A 7,020-nucleotide genomic window follows, 5' to 3' on the forward strand; every position below is an offset into this window, starting at 1 on the left:
GAAAAACAATGGATGGAAAACTGATTTAGCACCTAGATCCATCTATCTCTGGAGTTCATATATCCCAGCATTTCCAACAACCTGAGCCAACAGAGCTCATCACTTACCAAAGACTTTGACTACAAGTGACAAAGACCAGACTGACAGAAAAGCTTTTCCACTAAGTTCAGCTCCTTACACTCAAAGGCACTCATGCAGGCCAGGCTGTTCCGCAGCTGCCTAGTCCCTAATAACACAGGCAGCCTTTACATTGATGGCTAGGCAGAAAACAACACCCACAAAGTCAATGTTTTGTTTATTTTAGAGAGAAAAAAGCTAGTGATGGAGAAGACCTGAGTGACTGGCTAGCTTGGAAAAAGCCTGTTGAAGATTTTCACCCGTTATAGCAACAGCTGTGACAGCTGTTGCTGTAGCAATACTTAATACCTGAAACTAGCTGCCTTGGCTGCTTGGCATCATACTAAGCCTGTACCAACTCAGTGGTTTTCATGATAACCTTATTATTCCCTACTTCACCAATGAGGAGATGGAGGCACAGAGAGTCTAAGTGACTTGCCCATGATCATACAACCAGGGGAGTTCTAGGGGGGGCACACTAAACAAAAGCAGAGCAAAGGCTTCCGAAGGTACACAGCCAAACTCCTTGACTGCTGCAGACTGGAGAGACAGATTGCTCAGCAGTTAAGAGCACTTGCTGCTCTTACAGAGGACTTGAGTTCAGATCCCAGCACCCGTGCCAGGCAGCTCACAACTGCTTGACTCCAGCTCCAGGGCATCTGACATTCTCTCCTGGCCTCTGTGGGCACTGGCATACAGATGGCATATATTCACACAAACATACACATAAATTGAGAAAATAAAAGCTAGGGGTGTCGGCACACACCTTTAAGCATTCAAATCCAGCCTGGTCTACAGAGAGAGTTCCAGGACATCGAGGGCCACACAGAGAAACTCTGTCTCAAAACACCACCTCTCACCAACCCCCAAAAAAGGAAAAGGAAAATTCCTTGACTGTTTATACTAAAAACAAATTTGAATCTTTTTTACCTTTTGAGACAGGATCTCTCTACATAGACTGGGCTGTCCTGAAACTCAACCTGTAAACAAGGCCAGCTTCAAACTCAGAGATCCCTCAAAGATCCATCTGCCTCTGCAGCCCCCCAAGTGCTGGGATTAAAGATGTGCACATGATCAGCCTCAAATTTGAACTTCATTTGTTTAGTTTGTTTGTTTAAAGACAGGGTTTCTCTGTGTAGCAGTGGCTCTTCTGAAACTCAGAGATCTGCCCTCCTCTGTCTCCTGAATGCTGGGATTAAAGGTGTGTGACACCACCACTCAGGCTTCAAATGAGAATTTCTAATCTCACTATGGTAACTAAACTCTTTCCACCTTCCCTGCTAGCTGTGGTCCAAGGCATCATTTGTTACTAAATTTAAAAAAAAAAAAGTGAATACAATTTCACATCCAAACTGACATATTGTAAGAACTTACTTGCTGCCCACTGCTTCAGCAATCGACGGTGGCTGCAGGTGGAGATGCTAAAAGCCAGGGTAGGTGAGACAAAAAAGGCCAGCAGGCTTGTGGCTGGGCAGGGAATAGAGCCAGAGGTCCAGACCTTTGCAGACAGAGACCCTGAATGACTGAGGAGTTTCTGAGCCCCGGATGGCCACTTTTAGGGACCTGATGGGTCACATATCATTGAGAGAACAGGACAATTCTATCTGTGGTCAAGCTTTGAAGGCCTTAAAGATACAGAAAGGACAAACACGTGAGTAGATACGGTGAATGTTTGAGGGAGGCAGAATTTGAACTTCCTTGAACTCTGACTGACTCCCTCCCAGTCCTCCACTGAGTCAAAGGAAGAAGCAGGGAAACAAATGGAATTTCAATCTGTAGGGGAAAGAAAGAGATCCAACCAGAAACATGGGGGCCTGGCTTGGCACCACAGGCATCCCTGTCTCGCCCACCCACACCTCTCCCCCTCCCTCATCCCTGTCTGTCCAGAGACTGTTTAATCCGCTTCCTTCCCCCTCCAGCCTCACTCAAGTATACATGCCCCGACCCACGCAGGGCCACATATCCCCCATATCTGGACCCAGAATGGGTATTGAGGTCTGAGATGAACCTAAATCTCTCTTTGCCAGGTGCTTTGAAAGCAACATTCCCAATGTACTTTTCCCCCTAGAAACAGGGTTTTTCTGTGTAGGCCTGGCTGTCCCAGAACTCACTTTGTAGACCAGCCAGAACTCAAACTCAGAGGTCTGCCTGTCTTGGCCTCCCAAGTGCTAGAATTAAAGGAGTGTGCTACCACTCCTGGTTCCAGTGTACATTTAAAAGCACAACAGAGCTAGGCATAGAGGCAGATAAATCCCAGCACAAGGAAGGCAGAGGCAGGCAGATCTCTGAGTTTGAGGCCAGCCAGGTCTACAGAGCCAATTCCAGGACAGCCAGGGCTACACAGAGAAACCCTGTCTCGATAATCCAAACAAACCTAAACAGGGATAGGGAGATGCCCCCCCACCCCACCCCCGCCATCTAACCACTGCCTCCCCTTTACGTGTGCCCTAACAGAAGCACTTGGGAAACACCTTTGGCCTTCCCTCAGCCCTGCCTCCTGTGCAACCTGTCAGGGCAGAGGGCAAGATCCTGGCCTCCCTTCTTACCCCACTTCCTGTGGGATCATCGTCTCTCCTTTCCAGGTTGGAATTAGCATTTTTATCTCTGTAACTGCCATCTCTCAACTATTTACAGCCACCAGGATAAAAAGAGGCAACACAAAAATAGTCCCTCTGCAGCTTTCAGGATGGGGTGGGTGTGGGGGCACGACAGAATCTCCTAATTTCCCTTTTCTTCCTCTCCAAAGGAAAACGTATGCTAGAACACAGTTCATCTGTTCCCTAGCAGCACAGAGACTATCACAGGGAGCAAGTCCCAGCTCCCCTCAGCTCCCTTCTGTTCCCAGACCCTCCCAAACAGGGGATGGAGGTTGCAGAGCCAGGCTGAGAAAAGGGCAGCACACCGTCCAGTTCCTGTCACGCCCAGGGCATCCTTCCTGCCTTCTGAATACAAACCAGTCCAAATGAACAAAACAAAACTTTGCCATTTCTCTGTGCTTAAAATGTTCTATAACTGAAGAAAGAAGATCAGCTAGGTGTGGTGGTGTACACATGCAAGAGGCAGAGACAGGAAGACCAAGAAGTGAAGGCTAGACCAGACTACATAATGAGACCCTGTCTCCCAGAAAAGGGAAAGAAAGAGAAGCCTTATACTAGAAACAACACACATGTCCATCATTAGATGAACAAACCAAATGTAGTCCACTCAGACTATGGAATATTATTCAGCCATAAAAAGGAATGAAGCATGCAGGTGTGATACTGAGTGAATCATATACAAAAGACTACCTATTATTACATGAGATGTAACTCTCAGGACACATCCGCAGACAGCAGACATGTGGGTGCCTGAGCCTGGAGGGAGGGATACTGGGAACAGGGAGTGACTATTTATTAGTATAAAATTACTTTCAAGGCAATGCAAATGCTCTGAAACTAGACAGAGGGAATAGAGGCACAGCACTGAAAGTGTCCTAAATGCTGCTGGAGGGAATTTCACCTTGATTATTTTTAAGGGTTGGGGATTAGCTTAGAGGGCTTGCTAGCAAGGTAAAAACCAAAACACTTACAAATTTCTATCAACAAACAATCTGAACTCTATCATTTTTTACCTAATTTGATACAGCGTCTCATGTAGCCCAGGCTGACCTCCAACTTGCTATGTAGATGAGCACGACCTTGAACTTCTGGTCCAGCTTGCACCACACAAGTGTTGGGATTACAGGCATGTACCCCCACACCCGGGTCATAAAGTGCTAGGGACCAAGCCAAGGGTTTCATGTGTGGCATGCAAGCACTCTCCCAACTGAGCTGTGTCTCATCCTAGAAGTCAATTTTCTTTCTTTCTTTCTTTCTTTCTTTTTTTTTTTTGGTTTTTTGATATAGGGTTTCTCTGTGGTTTTGGAGCCTATCCTGGCACTCACTCTGTAGACCAGGCTGGCCTCGAACTCACAGAGATGTGCCTGCCTCTGCCTCCTAAGTGCTGGGACTAAAGGTGTGCATCACCAACGCCCGGCTTACAAGTCAATTTTCAAAGAGAAACCCCCTCAACTTGCAAGGAAAAAGTACAGGTGTGACCAAAGAGGCTACGGCAGCCTAAGAGCCACCTGCATGAAGCCACATTGGGGCTCTCTTGCCTACCAGTCCAAGACTCTGACTCAAAGGAGAAATGTGATAGAGTATGTGCCCAAATCCCCAGGATAACAGGAAGAAATGAGATCCACAAGGCCCTCAAGCCACCAGTAGGAGGCATATCAAGGAAAAGGCCTCAAGTGACAGAACAACTGCCAATTGGAGCCCTTCCACAGAATGGGTTCACGACAGTAAGACAAGGGTGGCTGATGGGCCATGTTAGACTCTAAGCAAAAAGACTGAGAACAGAAGTTTGGCCTACCAAACAACAGACAACAGCCCTAGCCACTGTCTCCATCCAATGCGCAAACCCCCTCTGTTGAACTGGGCCCCATCCTATTCCCTCTACCCACTCCCTCCACTTTTCAGCACATCTTCAAAGGCTTGGTACAAATGACACTCCCTTCAGGAAGCCTCTGGGGGACAGTCCCATCAGAATAGATTTCTTCAGGATGCACCTTGTGGCTATCTCTCCATTTCCCCAGCACTTGAGGCTTATGGCATTTCTCAACGTCTTCCTACTGGCATTTAGGGTAGCGACATTCTTACAGGACATTTGGCATTCCCTAGCTCCTGCCCACTAAGCACCAAGAGTGTTTAGTCTCATTTTGACAAACCAAAGTCACTCCTACACATTGCCATTGCGTTTCCAAGTGCTCACCAGGAGGGTGGCACTGCCCCCTGAGAACTACTGCATATTTATTAGCCCACTAACAACTAGAGGGAAAGACAAGCCTGAATTTTTTGACAGGACTGCTCTCTGTCCTCATATGCTGCTTAGTAAACAGGCCTGGGCTCCCCCTCACCAAAGTGAGGGAAACCTTGCTTGTCTTCGTGATCCAAGAAGTTGACTAACCTCTCTGAGCCTCAATCTCCTATTCTTGACCATAGTGACAAAATTCCCAGACAAACAGGATAAGCATTAAATGAGATAATGCAAGCTACAAAACAGTTTCTGCCACATCAAGAACTCCACAAATGTTAATTAGGGGGTGGGAGTGTGGTTCAGAGGTAGAGGGTGCTCTTAGCATGCTCCTGGCACTGGGTTCTAGCCCGGGCATGGATGAAAAAGGTCACTACGATTATCCAAGGTAGGGACTCATCAAATGATTGCTTTGGTGAACTGGATAAGAGCAGCAGAATGTACAAAAGGAAGATCTGGCAAACTGAAGCTGCTTTCGTACACTGATACACAATCTATTCTGAAACTGCACGGTTTCTGTGGGGCGTTTTGGGAACAGTGGCAGCCCCTGCCACTTCCAAAGAACAAAGGAGCTGTGGGAACACAGAGCAATCCTCCCTTCAGTCCTGTGGGGGCAGAGTTGGGAGGAGGTGTAAAAGACATCGCTAATGCCCCAGGGCACTTGAAGTTTCTACTCCCGGACTGGGGATAATCCAAGAGTAGGCTGAAGAAGGTAAAAGTTGCAGCTAGGGAAATGAATGCGCGGCATGACCCACCCCCAGATCAGACGGCTGCTTCTTTGCCCATGGCACCTCTGACGTTCTCCACCCCCAGCAAAGTGCCACCTCTTCATCTCCAAGTGAGAGAAGCCCGAGAGGAGGCTGGCAGAGCTGTGAAAAACACCCCGTCCCCCAAACTGGGCAGCCAGGGGGTGGGGAGAACCGTGGCAAAACCCCGGTGACACCGGGGCACCAGCCCCAGGGCTGAGCCAGAGGGGCCGGAGCATGCACTCACTCTTCATGCACTGCGCGCTGCAGCCTTGAGGTAAATTTAGGTCAAGAGGATCAAGGCAGCCAGTGAGGTCCGGGTGGTCAGAGGGCAGACTCGGGGTCCTGGAGCCTGTGTCCAAACCGCTAGGGCCGAGGTCGCCCCGTGCCCTGCAGGCTGCGGGGGTGGGACGCTCCCGCGCGCTCAGGTTCCGCACCTGTCAAGCGCCAGGGGTGGCCTAGGCCGTTGCCGGGACCCGGGACCGCCCCTACCGGCCGACCTCGGTGCGGAACTCCAGGCCGGCCCCTACCGCCCGGGCCCAAGCGCCGCCCCGCTCCGGAGGCCCGGGGGAAGGGGGCGCAGCCCTCCACGTGGCGGGGCTCGGGGCGGCGCACGTGGGGTCCCCTCGGGGCCCGCCTCTGGGCTGTGTCTGCCGGCACGGCGCGCGCCCGGGACCCGGAGACCCACAGGGCGGCTTCGTGTCCCCCTCAGCCCGGCTCGCCTCGGGCCAGCTCACCTGGGCTCCGCGCCGCCGCTGCCGCCGCCTCCCGCGCTCTGCGCCCCCGGCTCGGCTCGGCTCGCTCGGGCCGGTTCGGCTCTCCGCGGGAGGAGCCGCCCGGGCTTCGGCTCGCGCGCGGCGGCGGCGGGCAGCGGCGGCAGCGGCGGCCCTCGGGCTCCGCGCTGATTGGCCAAGGACCCGGCGTGGAAGCGCGCGTGCCCGCCGCAGCCTCGGCCGCGCGCCGGGTCCCGCGGAGACTTAAGTGGCACCGGGGAGGAGGCGAGGTGGGGGGAAGGAGGCGGCCGGCGGCAGGAAGCCAGGCCGGATCCGCGCAGGGGCGCACAGGCCGCAAGTTTGTGAGTGGCTCTCGGCTCCTGCCAGCTCCTCCTCGCCGCTTTGTTTCTGAGCGTCGAGAAGTTCCCCAAAGGCGGCGGGAAACCCAGGAGCCTGTCAGACGGTTCCCTCCTTGGATTTCGGGGCAACGCCCATTAAGAGGAAGGGGAAGCCCTGTCCGCAGCCGCTTCCCCACTGACCACTGCTGTAGGCGCGCCCTAAAATGCATCACTCTGTACGGCCCAGTGAAGTTCTGTGTCTCCCCACCAGGC

At 51.9% G+C, this 7,020-nt stretch overlaps 1 protein-coding gene across 6 annotated transcripts in view; it reads right to left on the reverse strand.

Annotated features, from left to right (window-relative positions):
* The window catches only part of Camkk2 (calcium/calmodulin dependent protein kinase kinase 2), a 50,440-nt gene extending 43,904 nt beyond the window's left edge, over positions 1 to 6,536 (reverse strand). For 4 of the 6 annotated variants that reach the window (XM_027414036.2, XM_027414034.2, XM_027414035.2 and 1 more), the window contains exon 1: positions 6,434 to 6,536. The gene's annotated coding sequence lies outside the window, so the exon portion shown is untranslated. Of the gene's footprint in view, positions 1 to 1,491; positions 1,865 to 5,943; positions 6,337 to 6,433 lie in introns of those variants that run through there. The other 2 variants (XM_027414032.2, XM_027414033.2) reach the window with 2 other exon arrangements.
* Positions 6,537 to 7,020: the final 484 nt, after the last annotated feature.

This window comes from Cricetulus griseus, chromosome 4 (genome assembly GCF_003668045.3).
Source record: "Cricetulus griseus strain 17A/GY chromosome 4, alternate assembly CriGri-PICRH-1.0, whole genome shotgun sequence".
Taxonomy (NCBI): Eukaryota; Metazoa; Chordata; class Mammalia; order Rodentia; family Cricetidae; genus Cricetulus; species Cricetulus griseus.